The 18,762-nt window shown below is 45.6% G+C and overlaps 51 non-coding genes across 51 annotated transcripts; all 51 read left to right on the forward strand.

Annotated features, from left to right (window-relative positions):
- The first annotated feature begins 341 nt into the window (after nucleotides 1-341).
- Nucleotides 342-423, forward strand: trnas-gcu (transfer RNA serine (anticodon GCU)). Its single transcript has one exon. It is a non-coding gene; the product is annotated as a tRNA-Ser (tRNA).
- Nucleotides 424-816: 393 nt separating this feature from the next.
- trnas-gcu (transfer RNA serine (anticodon GCU)) lies at nucleotides 817-898 on the forward strand. Its single transcript has one exon. It is a non-coding gene; the product is annotated as a tRNA-Ser (tRNA).
- Nucleotides 899-1,053: 155 nt separating this feature from the next.
- On the forward strand, nucleotides 1,054-1,135 carry trnas-gcu (transfer RNA serine (anticodon GCU)). Its single transcript has one exon. It is a non-coding gene; the product is annotated as a tRNA-Ser (tRNA).
- Nucleotides 1,136-1,290: 155 nt separating this feature from the next.
- Nucleotides 1,291-1,372, forward strand: trnas-gcu (transfer RNA serine (anticodon GCU)). The gene has a single exon. It is a non-coding gene; the product is annotated as a tRNA-Ser (tRNA).
- Nucleotides 1,373-1,526: 154 nt separating this feature from the next.
- Nucleotides 1,527-1,608, forward strand: trnas-gcu (transfer RNA serine (anticodon GCU)). Its single transcript has one exon. It is a non-coding gene; the product is annotated as a tRNA-Ser (tRNA).
- Nucleotides 1,609-1,747: 139 nt separating this feature from the next.
- Nucleotides 1,748-1,829, forward strand: trnas-gcu (transfer RNA serine (anticodon GCU)). The gene has a single exon. It is a non-coding gene; the product is annotated as a tRNA-Ser (tRNA).
- Nucleotides 1,830-2,221: 392 nt separating this feature from the next.
- Nucleotides 2,222-2,303, forward strand: trnas-gcu (transfer RNA serine (anticodon GCU)). The gene has a single exon. It is a non-coding gene; the product is annotated as a tRNA-Ser (tRNA).
- A 139-nt stretch (nucleotides 2,304-2,442) lies between these two features.
- On the forward strand, nucleotides 2,443-2,524 carry trnas-gcu (transfer RNA serine (anticodon GCU)). Its single transcript has one exon. It is a non-coding gene; the product is annotated as a tRNA-Ser (tRNA).
- Nucleotides 2,525-2,900: 376 nt separating this feature from the next.
- trnas-gcu (transfer RNA serine (anticodon GCU)) lies at nucleotides 2,901-2,982 on the forward strand. Its single transcript has one exon. It is a non-coding gene; the product is annotated as a tRNA-Ser (tRNA).
- Nucleotides 2,983-3,595: 613 nt separating this feature from the next.
- Nucleotides 3,596-3,677, forward strand: trnas-gcu (transfer RNA serine (anticodon GCU)). Its single transcript has one exon. It is a non-coding gene; the product is annotated as a tRNA-Ser (tRNA).
- A 1,315-nt stretch (nucleotides 3,678-4,992) lies between these two features.
- On the forward strand, nucleotides 4,993-5,074 carry trnas-gcu (transfer RNA serine (anticodon GCU)). The gene has a single exon. It is a non-coding gene; the product is annotated as a tRNA-Ser (tRNA).
- Nucleotides 5,075-5,467: 393 nt separating this feature from the next.
- Nucleotides 5,468-5,549, forward strand: trnas-gcu (transfer RNA serine (anticodon GCU)). The gene has a single exon. It is a non-coding gene; the product is annotated as a tRNA-Ser (tRNA).
- Nucleotides 5,550-5,704: 155 nt separating this feature from the next.
- On the forward strand, nucleotides 5,705-5,786 carry trnas-gcu (transfer RNA serine (anticodon GCU)). The gene has a single exon. It is a non-coding gene; the product is annotated as a tRNA-Ser (tRNA).
- Nucleotides 5,787-5,941: 155 nt separating this feature from the next.
- Nucleotides 5,942-6,023, forward strand: trnas-gcu (transfer RNA serine (anticodon GCU)). The gene has a single exon. It is a non-coding gene; the product is annotated as a tRNA-Ser (tRNA).
- A 155-nt stretch (nucleotides 6,024-6,178) lies between these two features.
- Nucleotides 6,179-6,260, forward strand: trnas-gcu (transfer RNA serine (anticodon GCU)). The gene has a single exon. It is a non-coding gene; the product is annotated as a tRNA-Ser (tRNA).
- A 155-nt stretch (nucleotides 6,261-6,415) lies between these two features.
- trnas-gcu (transfer RNA serine (anticodon GCU)) lies at nucleotides 6,416-6,497 on the forward strand. The gene has a single exon. It is a non-coding gene; the product is annotated as a tRNA-Ser (tRNA).
- Nucleotides 6,498-6,652: 155 nt separating this feature from the next.
- On the forward strand, nucleotides 6,653-6,734 carry trnas-gcu (transfer RNA serine (anticodon GCU)). The gene has a single exon. It is a non-coding gene; the product is annotated as a tRNA-Ser (tRNA).
- Nucleotides 6,735-7,127: 393 nt separating this feature from the next.
- On the forward strand, nucleotides 7,128-7,209 carry trnas-gcu (transfer RNA serine (anticodon GCU)). Its single transcript has one exon. It is a non-coding gene; the product is annotated as a tRNA-Ser (tRNA).
- Nucleotides 7,210-7,602: 393 nt separating this feature from the next.
- trnas-gcu (transfer RNA serine (anticodon GCU)) lies at nucleotides 7,603-7,684 on the forward strand. The gene has a single exon. It is a non-coding gene; the product is annotated as a tRNA-Ser (tRNA).
- A 155-nt stretch (nucleotides 7,685-7,839) lies between these two features.
- trnas-gcu (transfer RNA serine (anticodon GCU)) lies at nucleotides 7,840-7,921 on the forward strand. Its single transcript has one exon. It is a non-coding gene; the product is annotated as a tRNA-Ser (tRNA).
- Nucleotides 7,922-8,076: 155 nt separating this feature from the next.
- Nucleotides 8,077-8,158, forward strand: trnas-gcu (transfer RNA serine (anticodon GCU)). Its single transcript has one exon. It is a non-coding gene; the product is annotated as a tRNA-Ser (tRNA).
- Nucleotides 8,159-8,312: 154 nt separating this feature from the next.
- On the forward strand, nucleotides 8,313-8,394 carry trnas-gcu (transfer RNA serine (anticodon GCU)). The gene has a single exon. It is a non-coding gene; the product is annotated as a tRNA-Ser (tRNA).
- A 139-nt stretch (nucleotides 8,395-8,533) lies between these two features.
- On the forward strand, nucleotides 8,534-8,615 carry trnas-gcu (transfer RNA serine (anticodon GCU)). Its single transcript has one exon. It is a non-coding gene; the product is annotated as a tRNA-Ser (tRNA).
- A 392-nt stretch (nucleotides 8,616-9,007) lies between these two features.
- trnas-gcu (transfer RNA serine (anticodon GCU)) lies at nucleotides 9,008-9,089 on the forward strand. The gene has a single exon. It is a non-coding gene; the product is annotated as a tRNA-Ser (tRNA).
- Nucleotides 9,090-9,228: 139 nt separating this feature from the next.
- Nucleotides 9,229-9,310, forward strand: trnas-gcu (transfer RNA serine (anticodon GCU)). Its single transcript has one exon. It is a non-coding gene; the product is annotated as a tRNA-Ser (tRNA).
- A 376-nt stretch (nucleotides 9,311-9,686) lies between these two features.
- Nucleotides 9,687-9,768, forward strand: trnas-gcu (transfer RNA serine (anticodon GCU)). Its single transcript has one exon. It is a non-coding gene; the product is annotated as a tRNA-Ser (tRNA).
- A 613-nt stretch (nucleotides 9,769-10,381) lies between these two features.
- trnas-gcu (transfer RNA serine (anticodon GCU)) lies at nucleotides 10,382-10,463 on the forward strand. Its single transcript has one exon. It is a non-coding gene; the product is annotated as a tRNA-Ser (tRNA).
- A 1,552-nt stretch (nucleotides 10,464-12,015) lies between these two features.
- trnas-gcu (transfer RNA serine (anticodon GCU)) lies at nucleotides 12,016-12,097 on the forward strand. The gene has a single exon. It is a non-coding gene; the product is annotated as a tRNA-Ser (tRNA).
- Nucleotides 12,098-12,490: 393 nt separating this feature from the next.
- On the forward strand, nucleotides 12,491-12,572 carry trnas-gcu (transfer RNA serine (anticodon GCU)). Its single transcript has one exon. It is a non-coding gene; the product is annotated as a tRNA-Ser (tRNA).
- Nucleotides 12,573-12,727: 155 nt separating this feature from the next.
- On the forward strand, nucleotides 12,728-12,809 carry trnas-gcu (transfer RNA serine (anticodon GCU)). Its single transcript has one exon. It is a non-coding gene; the product is annotated as a tRNA-Ser (tRNA).
- A 155-nt stretch (nucleotides 12,810-12,964) lies between these two features.
- On the forward strand, nucleotides 12,965-13,046 carry trnas-gcu (transfer RNA serine (anticodon GCU)). The gene has a single exon. It is a non-coding gene; the product is annotated as a tRNA-Ser (tRNA).
- A 65-nt stretch (nucleotides 13,047-13,111) lies between these two features.
- On the forward strand, nucleotides 13,112-13,193 carry trnas-gcu (transfer RNA serine (anticodon GCU)). Its single transcript has one exon. It is a non-coding gene; the product is annotated as a tRNA-Ser (tRNA).
- A 155-nt stretch (nucleotides 13,194-13,348) lies between these two features.
- On the forward strand, nucleotides 13,349-13,430 carry trnas-gcu (transfer RNA serine (anticodon GCU)). The gene has a single exon. It is a non-coding gene; the product is annotated as a tRNA-Ser (tRNA).
- A 155-nt stretch (nucleotides 13,431-13,585) lies between these two features.
- Nucleotides 13,586-13,667, forward strand: trnas-gcu (transfer RNA serine (anticodon GCU)). The gene has a single exon. It is a non-coding gene; the product is annotated as a tRNA-Ser (tRNA).
- Nucleotides 13,668-14,009: 342 nt separating this feature from the next.
- Nucleotides 14,010-14,091, forward strand: trnas-gcu (transfer RNA serine (anticodon GCU)). The gene has a single exon. It is a non-coding gene; the product is annotated as a tRNA-Ser (tRNA).
- A 392-nt stretch (nucleotides 14,092-14,483) lies between these two features.
- Nucleotides 14,484-14,565, forward strand: trnas-gcu (transfer RNA serine (anticodon GCU)). The gene has a single exon. It is a non-coding gene; the product is annotated as a tRNA-Ser (tRNA).
- Nucleotides 14,566-14,958: 393 nt separating this feature from the next.
- On the forward strand, nucleotides 14,959-15,040 carry trnas-gcu (transfer RNA serine (anticodon GCU)). The gene has a single exon. It is a non-coding gene; the product is annotated as a tRNA-Ser (tRNA).
- A 619-nt stretch (nucleotides 15,041-15,659) lies between these two features.
- On the forward strand, nucleotides 15,660-15,741 carry trnas-gcu (transfer RNA serine (anticodon GCU)). Its single transcript has one exon. It is a non-coding gene; the product is annotated as a tRNA-Ser (tRNA).
- A 155-nt stretch (nucleotides 15,742-15,896) lies between these two features.
- On the forward strand, nucleotides 15,897-15,978 carry trnas-gcu (transfer RNA serine (anticodon GCU)). The gene has a single exon. It is a non-coding gene; the product is annotated as a tRNA-Ser (tRNA).
- A 155-nt stretch (nucleotides 15,979-16,133) lies between these two features.
- trnas-gcu (transfer RNA serine (anticodon GCU)) lies at nucleotides 16,134-16,215 on the forward strand. The gene has a single exon. It is a non-coding gene; the product is annotated as a tRNA-Ser (tRNA).
- Nucleotides 16,216-16,371: 156 nt separating this feature from the next.
- On the forward strand, nucleotides 16,372-16,453 carry trnas-gcu (transfer RNA serine (anticodon GCU)). Its single transcript has one exon. It is a non-coding gene; the product is annotated as a tRNA-Ser (tRNA).
- A 155-nt stretch (nucleotides 16,454-16,608) lies between these two features.
- Nucleotides 16,609-16,690, forward strand: trnas-gcu (transfer RNA serine (anticodon GCU)). Its single transcript has one exon. It is a non-coding gene; the product is annotated as a tRNA-Ser (tRNA).
- Nucleotides 16,691-16,849: 159 nt separating this feature from the next.
- On the forward strand, nucleotides 16,850-16,931 carry trnas-gcu (transfer RNA serine (anticodon GCU)). The gene has a single exon. It is a non-coding gene; the product is annotated as a tRNA-Ser (tRNA).
- Nucleotides 16,932-17,086: 155 nt separating this feature from the next.
- Nucleotides 17,087-17,168, forward strand: trnas-gcu (transfer RNA serine (anticodon GCU)). Its single transcript has one exon. It is a non-coding gene; the product is annotated as a tRNA-Ser (tRNA).
- Nucleotides 17,169-17,233: 65 nt separating this feature from the next.
- Nucleotides 17,234-17,315, forward strand: trnas-gcu (transfer RNA serine (anticodon GCU)). Its single transcript has one exon. It is a non-coding gene; the product is annotated as a tRNA-Ser (tRNA).
- A 139-nt stretch (nucleotides 17,316-17,454) lies between these two features.
- Nucleotides 17,455-17,536, forward strand: trnas-gcu (transfer RNA serine (anticodon GCU)). The gene has a single exon. It is a non-coding gene; the product is annotated as a tRNA-Ser (tRNA).
- A 139-nt stretch (nucleotides 17,537-17,675) lies between these two features.
- trnas-gcu (transfer RNA serine (anticodon GCU)) lies at nucleotides 17,676-17,757 on the forward strand. The gene has a single exon. It is a non-coding gene; the product is annotated as a tRNA-Ser (tRNA).
- A 155-nt stretch (nucleotides 17,758-17,912) lies between these two features.
- trnas-gcu (transfer RNA serine (anticodon GCU)) lies at nucleotides 17,913-17,994 on the forward strand. Its single transcript has one exon. It is a non-coding gene; the product is annotated as a tRNA-Ser (tRNA).
- Nucleotides 17,995-18,149: 155 nt separating this feature from the next.
- trnas-gcu (transfer RNA serine (anticodon GCU)) lies at nucleotides 18,150-18,231 on the forward strand. Its single transcript has one exon. It is a non-coding gene; the product is annotated as a tRNA-Ser (tRNA).
- Nucleotides 18,232-18,386: 155 nt separating this feature from the next.
- On the forward strand, nucleotides 18,387-18,468 carry trnas-gcu (transfer RNA serine (anticodon GCU)). The gene has a single exon. It is a non-coding gene; the product is annotated as a tRNA-Ser (tRNA).
- Nucleotides 18,469-18,623: 155 nt separating this feature from the next.
- On the forward strand, nucleotides 18,624-18,705 carry trnas-gcu (transfer RNA serine (anticodon GCU)). Its single transcript has one exon. It is a non-coding gene; the product is annotated as a tRNA-Ser (tRNA).
- Nucleotides 18,706-18,762: the final 57 nt, after the last annotated feature.

The following is an 18,762-nucleotide window of genomic DNA, read 5'->3' on the forward strand; positions in this document are numbered from 1 at the left end:
GCTTTAATGTACCTACCACCGCTTTAACGTTTAACCACTTTAACGTAATCATCCTAAACATAGCTGCAGAAAAACACCCCATCCAATTTTAATTCAGCCGCGTGACGAGGTGGCCGAGTGGTTAAGGCGATGGACTGCTTATCCATTGTGCTCTGCACGCGTGGGTTCGAAACCCATCCTAAACGATGGTTGTCTTTAGTGTTCGAGAGTGCCAGGCAAAGTTGTTTAAAGCACTTTGCTTTAACGTACTTACCACCGCTTTAACGTTTAACTACTTTAAAGTAATCATCCTAAACATAGCTGCAGAAAAACACAAGAGCCAAAGTTTCTTGTAGACGTGAGACGAGGTGGCCGAGTGGTTAAGGCGATGGACTGCTAATCCATTGTGCTCTGCACGCGTGGGTTCGAATCCCATCTTCGTCGTTTGATGTCTTTAGTGTTCGAGAGTGCCAGGCAAAGTTGTTTGAAGCACTTTGCTTTAATGTACCTACCACCGCTTTAACGTTTAACCACTTTAAAGTAATCATCCTAAATATAGCTGCAGAAAAACACCAGAGCCAAAGTTCCTTGTAGACGCATGACGAGGTGGCCGAGTGGTTAAGGCGTTGGACTGCTAATCCATTGTGCTCTGCACACGTGGGTTCAAATCCCATCCTCGTCGATGGTTGTCTTTAGTGTTCGAGAGTGCAAGGCAAAGTTGTTTAAAGCACTTTGCTTTAACGTACTTACCACCGCTTTAACGTTTAACTACTTTAAAGTAATCATCCTAAACATAGCTGCAGAAAAACACCAGAGCCCAGTTTCATGCAGACGTGAGACGAGGTGGCCGAGTGGTTAAGGCGATGGACTGCTAATCCATTGTGCTCTGCACGCGTGGGTTCGAATCCCATCTTCGTTGTTTGATGTCTTTAGTGTTCGAGAGTGCCAGGCAAAGTTGTTTAAAGCACTTTGCTTTAACGTACTTACCACCGCTTTAACTTTTAACCACTTTAAAGTAATCATCCTAAACATAGCTGCAGAAAAACACCAGAGCCCAGTTTCATGCAGACGTGTGACGAGGTGGCCGAGTGGTTAAGGCGATGGACTGCTAATCCATTGTGCTCTGCACGCGTGGGTTCGAATCCCATCCTCGTCGATGGTTGTCTTTAGTGTTCGAGAGTGCCAGGCAAAGTTTTTTAAAGCACTTTGCTTTAACGTACTTACCACCGCTTTAACGTTTAACTACTTTAAAGTAATCATCCTAAACATAGATGCAGAAAAACATCACATCCCAGTTTCATGCAGACACGTGACGAGGTGGCCGAGTGGTTAAGGCGATGGACTGCTAATCCATTGTGCTCTGCACGCGTGGGTTCGAATCCCATCTTCGTCGTTTGATGTCTTTAGTGTTCGAGAGTGCCAGGCAAAGTTGTTTGAAGCACTTTGTTTAATGTACCTACCACCGCTTTAACGTTTAACCACTTTAACGTAATCATCCTAAACATAGCTGCAGAAAAACACCACATTCCAATTTCAAGCAGACGCGTGACGAGGTGGCCGAGTGGTTAAGGCGATGGACTGCTAATCCATTGTGCTCTGCACGCGTGGGTTCGAATCCCATCCTCGTCGTTTAATGTCTTTAGTGTTCGAGAGTTCCAGGCAAAGTTGTTTGAAGCACTTTGCTTTAATGTACCTACCACTGCTTTAAAGTAATCATCCTAAATATAGCTGCAGAAAAACACCACATTCCAGTTTCATGCAGACGCGTGACGAGGTGGCCGAGTGGTTAAGGCGATGGACTGCTAATCCATTGTGCTGTGCACGCGTGGGTTCGAATCCCATCTTCGTCGTTTGATGTCTTTAGTGTTCGAGAGTGCCAGGCAAAGTTGTTTGAAGCACTTTGCTTTAATGTACCTACCACCGCTTTAACGTTTAACCACTTTAACGTAATCATCCTAAACATAGCTGCAGAAAAACACCCCATCCCATTTTAATTCAGCCGCATGACGAGATGGCCGAGTGGTTAAGGCGATGGACTGCTAATCCGTTGTGCTCTGCACGCGTGGGTTCGAAACCCATCCTCAACGATGGTTGTCTTTAGTGTTCGAGAGTGCCAGGCAAAGTTGTTTAAAGCACTTTGCTTTAACGTACTTACCACCGCTTTAACTTTTAACTACTTTAAAGTAATCATCCTAAACATAGCTGCAGAAAAACACCAGAGCCCAGTTTCATGCAGACGTGAGACGAGGTGGCCGAGTGGTTAAGGCGATGGACTGCTAATCCATTGTGCTCTACACGCGTGGGTTCGAATCCCATCCTCGTCGTTTGATGTCTTTAGTGTTCGAGAGTGCCAGGCAAAGTTGTTTGAAGCACTTTGCATTAATGTACCTACCACCGCTTTAAAGTAATCATCCTAAATATAGCTGCAGAAAAACACCACATTCCAATTTCAAGCAGACGCGTGACGAGGTGGCCGAGTGGTTAAGGCGATGGACTGCTAATCCATTGTGCTCTGCACGCGTGGGTTCGAATCCCATCCTCGTCGATGGTTGTCTTTAGTGTTCGAGAGTTCCAGGCAAAGTTGTTTGAAGCACTTTGCTTTAATGTACCTACCACTGCTTTAAAGTAATCATCCTAAATATAGCTGCAGAAAAACACCACATTCCAGTTTCATGCAGACGAGTGACGAGGTGTCCGAGTGGTTAAGGCGACGGACTGCTAATCCATTGTGCTCTGCACGCGTGGGTTCGAATCCCATCCTCGTCGATGGTTGTCTTTAGTGTTCGAGAGTGCCAGGCAAAGTTTTTTAAAGCACTTTGCTTTAACGCACTTACCACCGCTTTAATGTTTAACTACTTTAAAGTAATCATCCTAAACATAGATGCAGAAAAACATCACATCCCAGTTTCATGCAGACACGTGACGAGGTGGCCGAGTGGTTAAGGCGATGGACTGCTGATCCATTGTGCTCTGCACGCGTGGGTTCGAATCCCATCCTCGTCGTTTGATGTCTTTAGTGTTCGAGAGTGCCAGGCAAAGTTGTTTGAAGCACTTTGCTTTAATGTACCTACCACCGCTTTAACGTTTAACCACTTTAACGTAATCATCCTAAACATAGCTGCAGAAAAACACCCCATCCCATTTTAATTCAGCCGCATGACGAGATGGCCGAGTGGTTAAGGCGATGGACTGCTAATCCGTTGTGCTCTGCACGCGTGGGTTCGAAACCCATCCTCAACGATGGTTGTCTTTAGTGTTCGAGAGTGCCAGGCAAAGTTGTTTAAAGCACTTTGCTTTAACGTACTTACCACCGCTTTAACTTTTAACTACTTTAAAGTAATCATCCTAAACATAGCTGCAGAAAAACACCAGAGCCCAGTTTCATGCAGACGTGAGACGAGGTGGCCGAGTGGTTAAGGCGATGGACTGCTAATCCATTGTGCTCTACACGCGTGGGTTTGAATCCCATCTTCGTCGTTTGATGTCTTTAGTGTTCGAGAGTGCCAGGCAAAGTTGTTTGAAGCACTTTGCTTTAATGTACCTACCACAGCTTTAAAGTAATCATCCTAAATATAGCTGCAGAAAAACACCACATTCCAATTTCAAGCAGACGCGTGACGAGGTGGCCGAGTGGTTAAGGCGATGGACTGCTAATCCATTGTGCTCTGCACGCGTGGGTTCGAATCCCATCCTCGTCGTTTAATGTCTTTAGTGTTCGAGAGTTCCAGGCAAAGTTGTTTGAAGCACTTTGCTTTAATGTACCTACCACTGCTTTAAAGTAATCATCCTAAATATAGCTGCAGAAAAACACCACATTCCAGTTTCATGCAGACGCGTGACGGGGTGGCCGAGTGGTTAAGGCGACGGACTGCTAATCCATTGTGCTCTGCACGCGTGGGTTTGAATCCCATCGTCGTCTTTAGTGTTCGAGAGTGCCAGGCAAAGTTGTTTGAAGCACTTTGCTTTAATGTACCTACTACTGCTTTAACGTTTAACCACTTTAAAGTAATCATCCTAAACATAGATGCACAAAAACACCACATCCCAGTTTCATGCAGACGCGTTACCAAGTGGCCGAGTGGTTAAGGCGATGGACTGCTAATCCATTGTGCTCTGCACGCGTGGGTTTGAATCCCATCCTCGTCGATTGATGTCTTTAGTGTTCGAGAGTGCCAGGCAAAGTTGTTTGAAGCACTTTGCTTTAATGTACCTACCACCGCTTTAACGTTTAACCACTTTAAAGTAATCATCCTAAAAATAGCTGCAGAAAAACACCAGAGCCCAGTTTCATGCAGATGTGTGACGAGGTGGCCGAGTGCTTAAGGCGATGGACTGCTAATCCATTGTGCTCTGCACGCGTGGGTTCGAATCCCATCCTCGTCGATGGTTGTCTTTAGTGTTCGAGAGTGCCAGGCAAAGTTGTTTGAAGCACTTTGCTTTAATGTACCTACTACTGCTTTAACGTTTAACCACTTTAAAGTAATCATCCTAAACATAGATGCACAAAAACACCACATCCCAGTTTCATGCAGACGCGTTACCAGGTGGCCGAGTGGTTAAGGCGATGGACTGCTAATCCATTGTGCTCTGCACGCGTGGGTTCGAATCCCATCCTCGTCGATTGATGTCTTTAGTGTTCGAGAGTGCCAGGCAAAGTTGTTTGAAGCACTTTGCTTTAACGTACTTACCACCGCTTTAACGTTTAACTACTTTAAAGTAATCATCCTCAACATAGATGCAGAAAAACATCACATCCCAGTTTCATGCAGACACGTGACGAGGTGGCCGAGTGGTTAAGGCGATGGACTGCTAATCCATTGTGCTCTGCACGCGTGGGTTCGAAACCCATCCTCAACGATGGTTGTCTTTAGTGTTCGAGAGTGCCAGGCAAAGTTGTTTAAAGCACTTTGCTTTAACGTACTTACCACCGCTTTAACGTTTAACTACTTTAAAGTAATCATCCTAAACATAGCTGCAGAAAAACACCAGAGCCAAAGTTCCTTGTAGACGCATGACGAGGTGGCCGAGTGGTTAAGGCGATGGACTGCTAATCCATTGTGCTCTGCACACGTGGGTTCAAATCCCATCCTCGTCGATGGTTGTCTTTAGTGTTCGAGAGTGCAAGGCAAAGTTGTTTAAAGCACTTTGCTTTAACGTACTTACCACCGCTTTAACGTTTAACTACTTTAAAGTAATCATCCTAAACATAGCTGCAGAAAAACACCAGAGCCCAGTTTCATGCAGACGTGAGACGAGGTGGCCGAGTGGTTAAGTCGATGGACTGCTAATCCATTGTGCTCTGCACGCGTGGGTTCGAATCCCATCTTCGTCGTTTGATGTCTTTAGTGTTCGAGAGTGCCAGGCAAAGTTGTTTGAAGCACTTTGCTTTAATGTACCTACCACCGCTTTAACGTTTAACCACTTTAAAGTAATCATCCTAAACATAGCTGCAGAAAAACACCAGAGCCAATGTTCCTTGTAGACGCATGACGAGGTGGCCGAGTGGTTAAGGCGATGGACTGCTAATCCATTGTGCTCTGCACACGTGGGTTCAAATCCCATCCTCGTCGATGGTTGTCTTTAGTGTTCGAGAGTGCAAGGCAAAGTTGTTTAAAGCACTTTGCTTTAACGTACTTACCACCGCTTTAACGTTTAACTACTTTAAAGTAATCATCCTAAACATAGCTGCAAAAAAACACCAGAGCCCAGTTTCATGCAGACGTGAGACGAGGTGGCCGAGTGGTTAAGGCGATGGACTGCTAATCCATTGTGCTCTGCACGCGTGGGTTCGAATCCCATCTTCGTCGTTTGATGTCTTTAGTGTTCGAGAGTGCCAGGCAAAGTTGTTTGAAGCACTTTGCTTTAATGTACCTACCAGAGCTTTAACGTTTAACCACTTTAAAGTAATCATCCTAAACATAGCTGCAGAAAAACACCAGAGCCCAGTTTCATGCAGACGTGTGACGAGGTGGCCGAGTGGTTAAGGCGATGGACTGCTAATCCATTGTGCTCTGCACGCGTGGGTTCGAATCCCATCCTCGTCGATGGTTGTCTTTAGTGTTCGAGAGTGCCAGGCAAAGTTGTTTAAAGCACTTTGCTTTAACGTACTTACCACCGCTTTAACTTTTAACCACTTTAAAGTAATCATCCTAAACATAGCTGCAGAAAAACACCAGAGCCCAGTTTCATGCAGACGTGTGACGAGGTGGCCGAGTGGTTAAGGCGATGGACTGCTAATCCATTGTGCTCTGCACGCGTGGGTTCGAATCCCATCCTCGTCGATGGTTGTCTTTAGTGTTCGAGAGTGCCAGGCAAAGTTTTTTAAAGCACTTTGCTTTAACGTACTTACCACCGCTTTAACGTTTAACTACTTTAAAGTAATCATCCTAAACATAGATGCAGAAAAACATCACATCCCAGTTTCATACAGACACGTGACAAGGTGGCCGAGTGGTTAAGGCGATGGACTGCTAATCCATTGTGCTCTGCACGCGTGGGTTCGAATCCCATCTTCGTCGTTTGATGTCTTTAGTGTTCGAGAGTGCCAGGCAAAGTTGTTTAAAGCACTTTGCTTTAACGTACTTACCACCGCTTTAACGTTTAACTACTTTAAAGTAATCATCCTCAACATAGATGCAGAAAAACATCACATCCCAGTTTCATGCAGACACGTGACGAGGTGGCCGAGTGGTTAAGGCGATGGACTGCTAATCCATTGTGCTCTGCACGCGTGGGTTCGAATCCCATCCTCGTCGTTTGATGTCTTTAGTGTTTGAGAGTGCCAGGCAAAGTTGTTTGAAGCACTTTGCTTTAATGTACCTACCACCGCTTTAACGTTTAACCACTTTAACGTAATCATCCTAAACATAGCTGCAGAAAAACACCCCATCCAATTTTAATTCAGCCGCGTGACGAGGTGGCCGAGTGGTTAAGGCGATGGACTGCTTATCCATTGTGCTCTGCACGCGTGGGTTCGAAACCCATCCTAAACGATGGTTGTCTTTAGTGTTCGAGAGTGCCAGGCAAAGTTGTTTAAAGCACTTTGCTTTAACGTACTTACCACCGCTTTAACGTTTAACTACTTTAAAGTAATCATCCTAAACATAGCTGCAGAAAAACACAAGAGCCAAAGTTTCTTGTAGACGTGAGACGAGGTGGCCGAGTGGTTAAGGCGATGGACTGCTAATCCATTGTGCTCTGCACGCGTGGGTTCGAATCCCATCTTCGTCGTTTGATGTCTTTAGTGTTCGAGAGTGCCAGGCAAAGTTGTTTGAAGCACTTTGCTTTAATGTACCTACCACCGCTTTAACGTTTAACCACTTTAAAGTAATCATCCTAAATATAGCTGCAGAAAAACACCAGAGCCAAAGTTCCTTGTAGACGCATGACGAGGTGGCCGAGTGGTTAAGGCGTTGGACTGCTAATCCATTGTGCTCTGCACACGTGGGTTCAAATCCCATCCTCGTCGATGGTTGTCTTTAGTGTTCGAGAGTGCAAGGCAAAGTTGTTTAAAGCACTTTGCTTTAACGTACTTACCACCGCTTTAACGTTTAACTACTTTAAAGTAATCATCCTAAACATAGCTGCAGAAAAACACCAGAGCCCAGTTTCATGCAGACGTGAGACGAGGTGGCCGAGTGGTTAAGGCGATGGACTGCTAATCCATTGTGCTCTGCACGCGTGGGTTCGAATCCCATCTTCGTCGTTTGATGTCTTTAGTGTTCGAGAGTGCCAGGCAAAGTTGTTTAAAGCACTTTGCTTTAACGTACTTACCACCGCTTTAACTTTTAACCACTTTAAAGTAATCATCCTAAACATAGCTGCAGAAAAACACCAGAGCCCAGTTTCATGCAGACGTGTGACGAGGTGGCCGAGTGGTTAAGGCGATGGACTGCTAATCCATTGTGCTCTGCACGCGTGGGTTCGAATCCCATCCTCGTCGATGGTTGTCTTTAGTGTTCGAGAGTGCCAGGCAAAGTTTTTTAAAGCACTTTGCTTTAACGTACTTACCACCGCTTTAACGTTTAACTACTTTAAAGTAATCATCCTAAACATAGATGCAGAAAAACATCACATCCCAGTTTCATGCAGACACGTGACGAGGTGGCCGAGTGGTTAAGGCGATGGACTGCTAATCCATTGTGCTCTGCACGCGTGGGTTCGAATCCCATCTTCGTCGTTTGATGTCTTTAGTGTTCGAGAGTGCCAGGCAAAGTTGTTTGAAGCACTTTGTTTAATGTACCTACCACCGCTTTAACGTTTAACCACTTTAACGTAATCATCCTAAACATAGCTGCAGAAAAACACCACATTCCAATTTCAAGCAGACGCGTGACGAGGTGGCCGAGTGGTTAAGGCGATGGACTGCTAATCCATTGTGCTCTGCACGCGTGGGTTCGAATCCCATCCTCGTCGTTTAATGTCTTTAGTGTTCGAGAGTTCCAGGCAAAGTTGTTTGAAGCACTTTGCTTTAATGTACCTACCACTGCTTTAAAGTAATCATCCTAAATATAGCTGCAGAAAAACACCACATTCCAGTTTCATGCAGACGCGTGACGAGGTGGCCGAGTGGTTAAGGCGATGGACTGCTAATCCATTGTGCTGTGCACGCGTGGGTTCGAATCCCATCTTCGTCGTTTGATGTCTTTAGTGTTCGAGAGTGCCAGGCAAAGTTGTTTGAAGCACTTTGCTTTAATGTACCTACCACCGCTTTAACGTTTAACCACTTTAACGTAATCATCCTAAACATAGCTGCAGAAAAACACCCCATCCCATTTTAATTCAGCCGCATGACGAGATGGCCGAGTGGTTAAGGCGATGGACTGCTAATCCGTTGTGCTCTGCACGCGTGGGTTCGAAACCCATCCTCAACGATGGTTGTCTTTAGTGTTCGAGAGTGCCAGGCAAAGTTGTTTAAAGCACTTTGCTTTAACGTACTTACCACCGCTTTAACTTTTAACTACTTTAAAGTAATCATCCTAAACATAGCTGCAGAAAAACACCAGAGCCCAGTTTCATGCAGACGTGAGACGAGGTGGCCGAGTGGTTAAGGCGATGGACTGCTAATCCATTGTGCTCTACACGCGTGGGTTCGAATCCCATCCTCGTCGTTTGATGTCTTTAGTGTTCGAGAGTGCCAGGCAAAGTTGTTTGAAGCACTTTGCATTAATGTACCTACCACCGCTTTAAAGTAATCATCCTAAATATAGCTGCAGAAAAACACCACATTCCAATTTCAAGCAGACGCGTGACGAGGTGGCCGAGTGGTTAAGGCGATGGACTGCTAATCCATTGTGCTCTGCACGCGTGGGTTCGAATCCCATCCTCGTCGATGGTTGTCTTTAGTGTTCGAGAGTTCCAGGCAAAGTTGTTTGAAGCACTTTGCTTTAATGTACCTACCACTGCTTTAAAGTAATCATCCTAAATATAGCTGCAGAAAAACACCACATTCCAGTTTCATGCAGACGAGTGACGAGGTGTCCGAGTGGTTAAGGCGACGGACTGCTAATCCATTGTGCTCTGCACGCGTGGGTTCGAATCCCATCCTCGTCGATGGTTGTCTTTAGTGTTCGAGAGTGCCAGGCAAAGTTTTTTAAAGCACTTTGCTTTAACGCACTTACCACCGCTTTAATGTTTAACTACTTTAAAGTAATCATCCTAAACATAGATGCAGAAAAACATCACATCCCAGTTTCATGCAGACACGTGACGAGGTGGCCGAGTGGTTAAGGCGATGGACTGCTGATCCATTGTGCTCTGCACGCGTGGGTTCGAATCCCATCCTCGTCGTTTGATGTCTTTAGTGTTCGAGAGTGCCAGGCAAAGTTGTTTGAAGCACTTTGCTTTAATGTACCTACCACCGCTTTAACGTTTAACCACTTTAACGTAATCATCCTAAACATAGCTGCAGAAAAACACCCCATCCCATTTTAATTCAGCCGCATGACGAGATGGCCGAGTGGTTAAGGCGATGGACTGCTAATCCGTTGTGCTCTGCACGCGTGGGTTCGAAACCCATCCTCAACGATGGTTGTCTTTAGTGTTCGAGAGTGCCAGGCAAAGTTGTTTAAAGCACTTTGCTTTAACGTACTTACCACCGCTTTAACTTTTAACTACTTTAAAGTAATCATCCTAAACATAGCTGAAGAAAAACACCAGAGCCCAGTTTCATGCAGACGTGAGACGAGGTGGCCGAGTGGTTAAGGCGATGGACTGCTAATCCATTGTGCTCTACACGCGTGGGTTTGAATCCCATCTTCGTCGTTTGATGTCTTTAGTGTTCGAGAGTGCCAGGCAAAGTTGTTTGAAGCACTTTGCTTTAATGTACCTACCACAGCTTTAAAGTAATCATCCTAAATATAGCTGCAGAAAAACACCACATTCCAATTTCAAGCAGACGCGTGACGAGGTGGCCGAGTGGTTAAGGCGATGGACTGCTAATCCATTGTGCTCTGCACGCGTGGGTTCGAATCCCATCCTCGTCGTTTAATGTCTTTAGTGTTCGAGAGTTCCAGGCAAAGTTGTTTGAAGCACTTTGCTTTAATGTACCTACCACTGCTTTAAAGTAATCATCCTAAATATAGCTGCAGAAAAACACCACATTCCAGTTTCATGCAGACGCGTGACGAGGTGGCCGAGTGGTTAAGGCGACGGACTGCTAATCCATTGTGCTCTGCACGCGTGGGTTTGAATCCCATCGTCGTCTTTAGTGTTCGAGAGTGCCAGGCAAAGTTGTTTGAAGCACTTTGCTTTAATGTACCTACTACTGCTTTAACGTTTAACCACTTTAAAGTAATCATCCTAAACATAGATGCACAAAAACACCACATCCCAGTTTCATGCAGACGCGTTACCAAGTGGCCGAGTGGTTAAGGCGATGGACTGCTAATCCATTGTGCTCTGCACGCGTGGGTTTGAATCCCATCCTCGTCGATTGATGTCTTTAGTGTTCGAGAGTGCCAGGCAAAGTTGTTTGAAGCACTTTGCTTTAATGTACCTACCACCGCTTTAACGTTTAACCACTTTAAAGTAATCATCCTAAAAATAGCTGCAGAAAAACACCAGAGCCCAGTTTCATGCAGATGTGTGACGAGGTGGCCGAGTGCTTAAGGCGATGGACTGCTAATCCATTGTGCTCTGCACGCGTGGGTTCGAATCCCATCCTCGTCGATGGTTGTCTTTAGTGTTCGAGAGTGCCAGGCAAAGTTGTTTGAAGCACTTTGCTTTAATGTACCTACTACTGCTTTAACGTTTAACCACTTTAAAGTAATCATCCTAAACATAGATGCACAAAAACACCACATCCCAGTTTCATGCAGACGCGTTACCAGGTGGCCGAGTGGTTAAGGCGATGGACTGCTAATCCATTGTGCTCTGCACGCGTGGGTTCGAATCCCATCCTCGTCGATTGATGTCTTTAGTGTTCGAGAGTGCCAGGCAAAGTTGTTTGAAGCACTTTGCTTTAATGTACCTACCACCGCTTTAACGTTTAACCACTTTAATGTAATCATCCTAAACATAGCTGCAGAAAAACACCCCATCCCAGTTTAATGCAGCCGCGTGACGAGGTGGCCGAGTGGTTAAGGCGATGGATTGCTAATCCATTGTGCTCTGGACGCGTGGGTTTGAAACCCATCCTCAACGATGGTTGTCTTTAGTGTTCGAGAGTGCCAGGCAAAGTTGTTTAAAGCACTTTGCTTTAACGTACTTACCACCGCTTTAACGTTTAACTACTTTAAAGTAATCATCCTCAACATAGATGCAGAAAAACATCACATCCCAGTTTCATGCAGACACGTGACGAGGTGGCCGAGTGGTTAAGGCGATGGACTGCTAATCCATTGTGCTCTGCACGCGTGGGTTCGAAACCCATCCTCAACGATGGTTGTCTTTAGTGTTCGAGAGTGCCAGGCAAAGTTGTTTAAAGCACTTTGCTTTAACGTACTTACCACCGCTTTAACGTTTAACTACTTTAAAGTAATCATCCTAAACATAGCTGCAGAAAAACACCAGAGCCAAAGTTCCTTGTAGACGCATGACGAGGTGGCCGAGTGGTTAAGGCGATGGACTGCTAATCCATTGTGCTCTGCACACGTGGGTTCAAATCCCATCCTCGTCGATGGTTGTCTTTAGTGTTCGAGAGTGCAAGGCAAAGTTGTTTAAAGCACTTTGCTTTAACGTACTTACCACCGCTTTAACGTTTAACTACTTTAAAGTAATCATCCTAAACATAGCTGCAGAAAAACACCAGAGCCCAGTTTCATGCAGACGTGAGACGAGGTGGCCGAGTGGTTAAGTCGATGGACTGCTAATCCATTGTGCTCTGCACGCGTGGGTTCGAATCCCATCTTCGTCGTTTGATGTCTTTAGTGTTCGAGAGTGCCAGGCAAAGTTGTTTGAAGCACTTTGCTTTAATGTACCTACCACCGCTTTAACGTTTAACCACTTTAAAGTAATCATCCTAAACATAGCTGCAGAAAAACACCAGAGCCAATGTTCCTTGTAGACGCATGACGAGGTGGCCGAGTGGTTAAGGCGATGGACTGCTAATCCATTGTGCTCTGCACACGTGGGTTCAAATCCCATCCTCGTCGATGGTTGTCTTTAGTGTTCGAGAGTGCAAGGCAAAGTTGTTTAAAGCACTTTGCTTTAACGTACTTACCACCGCTTTAACGTTTAACTACTTTAAAGTAATCATCCTAAACATAGCTGCAAAAAAACACCAGAGCCCAGTTTCATGCAGACGTGAGACGAGGTGGCCGAGTGGTTAAGGCGATGGACTGCTAATCCATTGTGCTCTGCACGCGTGGGTTCGAATCCCATCTTCGTCGTTTGATGTCTTTAGTGTTCGAGAGTGCCAGGCAAAGTTGTTTGAAGCACTTTGCTTTAATGTACCTACCAGAGCTTTAACGTTTAACCACTTTAAAGTAATCATCCTAAACATAGCTGCAGAAAAACACCAGAGCCCAGTTTCATGCAGACGTGTGACGAGGTGGCCGAGTGGTTAAGGCGATGGACTGCTAATCCATTGTGCTCTGCACGCGTGGGTTCGAATCCCATCCTCGTCGATGGTTGTCTTTAGTGTTCGAGAGTGCCAGGCAAAGTTTTTTAAAGCACTTTGCTGCAGACGTGAGACGAGGTGGCCGAGTGGTTAAGGCGATGGACTGCTAATCCATTGTGCTCTGCACGCGTGGGTTCGAATCCCATCTTCGTCGTTTGATGTCTTTAGTGTTCGAGAGTGCCAGGCAAAGTTGTTTAAAGCACTTTGCTTTAACGTACTTACCACCGCTTTAACTTTTAACCACTTTAAAGTAATCATCCTAAACATAGCTGCAGAAAAACACCAGAGCCCAGTTTCATGCAGACGTGTGACGAGGTGGCCGAGTGGTTAAGGCGATGGACTGCTAATCCATTGTGCTCTGCACGCGTGGGTTCGAATCCCATCCTCGTCGATGGTTGTCTTTAGTGTTCGAGAGTGCCAGGCAAAGTTTTTTAAAGCACTTTGCTTTAACGTACTTACCACCGCTTTAACGTTTAACTACTTTAAAGTAATCATCCTAAACATAGATGCAGAAAAACATCACATCCCAGTTTCATGCAGACACGTGACGAGGTGGCCGAGTGGTTAAGGCGATGGACTGCTAATCCATTGTGCTCTGCACGCGTGGGTTCGAATCCCATCCTCGTCGTTTGATGTCTTTAGTGTTCGAGAGTGCCAGGCAAAGTTGTTTGAAGCACTTTGCTTTAATGTACCTACCACCGCTTTAACGTTTAACCACTTTAACGTAATCATCCTAAACATAGCTGCAGAAAAACACCACATTCCAATTTCAAGCAGACGCGTGAAGAGGTGGCCGAGTGGTTAAGGCGATGGACTGCTAATCCATTGTGCTCTGCACGCGTGGGTTCGAATCCCATCCTCGTCGATGGTTGTCTTTAGTGTTCGAGAGTGCCAGGCAAAGTTGTTTAAAGCACTTTGCTTTAACGTAAAAACAGAAAAACACCAGAGCCAAAGTTCCTTGAAGACGCATGACGAGGTGGCCGAGTGGTTAAGGCGATGGACTGCTAATCCATTGTGCTCTGCACACGTGGGTTCAAATCCCATCCTCGTCGATGGTTGTCTTTAGTGTTCGAGAGTGCAAGGCAAAGTTGTTTAAAGCACTTTGCTTTAACGTACTTACCACCGCTTTAACGTTTAACTACTTTAAAGTAATCATCCTAAACATAGCTGCAGAAAAACACCAGAGCCCAGTTTCATGCAGCCGCGTGACGAGGTGGCCGAGTGGTTAAGGCGATGGATTGCTAATCCATTGTGCTCTGGACGCGTGGGTTTGAAACCCATCCTCAACGATGGTTGTCTTTAGTGTTCGAGAGTGCCAGGCAAAGTTGTTTAAAGCACTTTGCTTTAACGTACTTACCACCGCTTTAACGTTTAACTACTTTAAAGTAATCATCCTCAACATAGATGCAGAAAAACATCACATCCCAGTTTCATGCAGACACGTGACGAGGTGGCCGAGTGGTTAAGGCGATGGACTGCTAATCCATTGTGCTCTGCACGCGTGGGTTCGAATCCCATCCTCGTCGTTTGATGTCTTTAGTGTTCGAGAGTGCCAGGCAAAGTTGTTTGAAGCACTTTGCTTTAATGTACCTACCACCGCTTTAACGTTTAACCACTTTAACGTAATCATCCTAAACATAGCTGCAGAAAAACACCCCATCCCATTTTAATTCAGCCGCTTGACGAGGTGGCCGAGTGGTTAAGGCGATGGACTGCTAATCCATTGTGCTCTGCACGCGTGGGTTCGAAACCCATCCTCAACGATGGTTGTCTTTAGTGTTCGAGAGTGCCAGGCAAAGTTGTTTAAAGCACTTTGCTTTAACGTACTTACCACCGCTTTAACGTTTAACTACTTTAAAGTAATCATCCTAAACATAGCTGCAGAAAAACACCAGAGCCAAAGTTCCTTGTAGACGCATGACGAGGTGGCCGAGTGGTTAAGGCGATGGACTGCTAATCCATTGTGCTCTGCACACGTGGGTTCAAATCCCATCCTCGTCGATGGTTGTCTTTAGTGTTCGAGAGTGCAAGGCAAAGTTGTTTAAAGCACTTTGCTTTAACGTACTTACCACCGCTTTAACGTTTAACTACTTTAAAGTAATCATCCTAAACATAGCTGCAGAAAAACACCAGAGCCCAGTTTCATGCAGACGTGAGACGAGGTGGCCGAGTGGTTAAGGCGATGGACTGCTAATCCATTTTGCTCTGCACGCGTGGGTTCGAATCCCATCTTCGTCTTTAGTGTTCGAGAGTGCCAGGCAAAGTTGTTTGAAGCACTTTGCTTTAATGTACCTACCACCGCTTTAACGTTTAACCACTTTAAAGTAATCATCCTAAACATAGCTGCAGAAAAACACCAGAGCCCAGTTTCATGCAGACGTGTGACGAGGTGGCCGAGTGGTTAAGGCGATGGACTGCTAATCCATTGTGCTCTGCATGCGCGGGTTTGAATCCCATCCTCGTCGATGGTTGTCTTTAGTGTTCGAGAGTGCCAGGCAAAGTTGTTTAAAGCACTTTGCTTTAACGTACTTACCACCGCTTTAACGTTTAACCACTTTAAAGTAATCATCCTAAACATAGCTGCAGAAAAACACCAGAGCCCAGTTTCATGCAGACGTGTGACGAGGTGGCCGAGTGGTTAAGGCGATGGACTGCTAATCCATTGTGCTCTGCACGCGTGGGTTCGAATCCCATCCTCGTCGATGGTTGTCTTTAGTGTTCGAGAGTGCCAGGCAAAGTTTTTTAAAGCACTTTGCTTTAACGTACTTACCACCGCTTTAACGTTTAACTACTTTAAAGTAATCATCCTAAACATAGATGCAGAAAAACATCACATCCCAGTTTCATGCAGACACGTGACGAGGTGGCCGAGTGGTTAAGGCGATGGACTGCTAATCCATTGTGCTCTGCACGCGTGGGTTCGAATCCCATCCTCGTCGTTTGATGTCTTTAGTGTTCGAGAGTGCCAGGCAAAGTTGTTTGAAGCACTTTGCTTTAATGTACCTACCACCGCTTTAACGTTTAACCACTTTATTGTAATCATCCTAAACATAGCTGCAGAAAAACACCACATTCCAATTTCAAGCAGACGCGTGATGAGGTGGCCGAGTGGTTAAGGCGATGGACTGCTAATCCATTGTGCTCTGCACGCGTGGGTTCGAATCCCATCCTCGTCGTTTAATGTCTTTAGTGTTCGAGAGTGCCAGGCAAAGTTGTTTAAAGCACTTTGCTTTAACGTACTTACCACCGCTTTAACGTTTAACTACTTTAAAGTAATCATCCTAAACATAGCTGCAGAAAAACACCAGAGCCAAAGTTCCTTGTAGACGCATGACGAGGTGGCCGAGTGGTTAAGGCGATGGACTGCTAATCCATTGTGCTCTGCACGCGTGGGTTCGAATCCCATCCTCGTCGATGGTTGTCTTTAGTGTTCGAGAGTGCAAGGCAAAGTTGTTTAAAGCACTTTGCTTTAACGTACTTACCACCGCTTTAACGTTTAACTACTTTAAAGTAATCATCCTAAACATAGCTGCAGAAAAACACCAGAGCCCAGTTTCATGCAGACGTGAGACGAGGTGGCCGAGTGGTTAAGGTGATGGACTGCTAATCCATTGTGCTCTGCACGCGTGGGTTCGAATCCCATCTTCGTCGTTTGATGTCTTTAGTGTTCGAGAGTGCCAGGCAAAGTTGTTTGAAGCACTTTGCTTTAATGTACCTACCACCGCTTTAACGTTTAACCACTTTTTTTTCAGTAATCATCCTAAACATAGCTGCAGAAAAACACCAGAGCCCAGTTTCATGCAGACGTGTGACGAGGTGGCCGAGTGGTTAAGGCGATGGACTGCTAATCCATTGTGCTCTGCACGCGTGGGTTCGAATCCCATCCTCGTCGATGGTTGTCTTTAGTGTTCGAGAGTGCCAGGCAAAGTTGTTTAAAGCACTTTGCTTTAACGTACTTACCACCGCTTTAACGTTTAACCACTTTAAAGTAATCATCCTAAACATAGCTGCAGAAAAACACCAGAGCCCAGTTTCATGCAGACGTGTGACGAGGTGGCCGAGTGGTTAAGGCGATGGACTGCTAATCCATTGTGCTCTGCACGCGTGGGTTCGAATCCCATCCTCGTCGATGGTTGTCTTTAGTGTTCGAGAGTGCCAGGCAAAGTTTTTTAAAGCACTTTGCTGCAGACGTGAGACGAGGTGGCCGAGTGGTTAAGGCGATGGACTGCTAATCCATTGTGCTCTACACGCGTGGGTTCGAATCCCATCCTCGTCGTTTGATGTCTTTAGTGTTCGAGAGTGCCAGGCAAAGTTGTTTGAAGCACTTTGCTTTAATGTACCTACCACCGCTTTAAAGTAATCATCCTAAATATAGCTGCAGAAAAACACGACATTCCAATTTCAAGCAGACACGTGACGAGGTGGCCGAGTGGTTAAGGCGATGGACTGCTAATCCATTGTGCTCTGCACGCGTGGGTTCGAATCCCATCCTCGTCGTTTAATGTCTTTAGTGTTCGAGAGTTCCAGGCAAAGTTGTTTGAAGCACTTTGCTTTAATGTACCTACCACTGCTTTAAAGTAATCATCCTAAATATAGCTGCAGAAAAACACCACATTCCAGTTTCATGCAGACACGTGACGAGGTGGCCGAGTGGTTAAGGCGATGGACTGCTAATCCATTGTGCTCTGCACGCGTGGGTTCGAATCCCATCCTCGTCGATGGTTGTCTTTAGTGTTCGAGAGTGCCAGGCAAAGTTGTTTAAAGCACTTTGCTTTAACGTACTTACCACCGCTTTAACATTTAACTACTTTAAAGTGATCATCCTAAACATAGATGCAGAAACACATCACATCCCAGTTTCATGCAGACGTGAGACGAGGTGGCCGAGTGGTTAAGGCGATGGACTGCTAATCCATTGTGCTCTGCACGCGTGGGTTCGAATCCCATCCTCGTCGTTTGATGTCTTTAGTGTTCGAGAGTGCCAGGCAAAGTTGTTTGAAGAACTTTGCTTTAATGTACCTACCACCGCTTTAACGTTTAACCACTTTAAAGTAATCATCCTAAACATATCTGCAGAAAAACACCAGAGCCCAGTTTCATGCAGACGTGTGACGAGGTGGCCGAGTGGTTAAGGCGATGGACTGCTAATCCATTGTGCTCTGCACGCGTGGGTTCGAATCCCATCTTCGTCGTTTGATGTCTTTAGTGTTCGAGAGTGCCAGGCAAAGTTGTTTGAAGCACTTTGCTTTAATGTACCTACCACCGCTTTAACGTTTAACCACTTTAAAGTAATCATCCTAAACATAGCTGCAGAAAAACACCTGAGCCCAGTTTCATGCAGACGTGTGACGAGGTGGCCGAGTGGTTAAGGCGATGGACTGCTAATCCATTGTGCTCTACACGCGTGGGTTCGAATCCCATCCTCGTCGATGGTTGTCTTTAGTGTTCGAGAGTGCCAGGCAAAGTTGTTTAAAGCACTTTGCTTTAACGTACTTACCACCGCTTTAACGTTTAACCACTTTAAAGTAATCATCCTAAACATAGCTGCAGAAAAACACCAGAGCCCAGTTTCATGCAGACGTGTGACGAGGTGGCCGAGTGGTTAAGGCGATGGACTGCTAATCCATTGTGCTCTGCACGCGTGGGTTCGAATCCCATCCTCGTCGATGGTTGTCTTTAGTGTTCGAGAGTGCCAGGCAAAGTTTTTTAAAGCACTTTGCTTT

The sequence above is a fragment of the Pseudorasbora parva genome, chromosome 22 (assembly GCF_024679245.1).
Source record: "Pseudorasbora parva isolate DD20220531a chromosome 22, ASM2467924v1, whole genome shotgun sequence".
Taxonomy (NCBI): domain Eukaryota; kingdom Metazoa; phylum Chordata; class Actinopteri; order Cypriniformes; family Gobionidae; genus Pseudorasbora; species Pseudorasbora parva.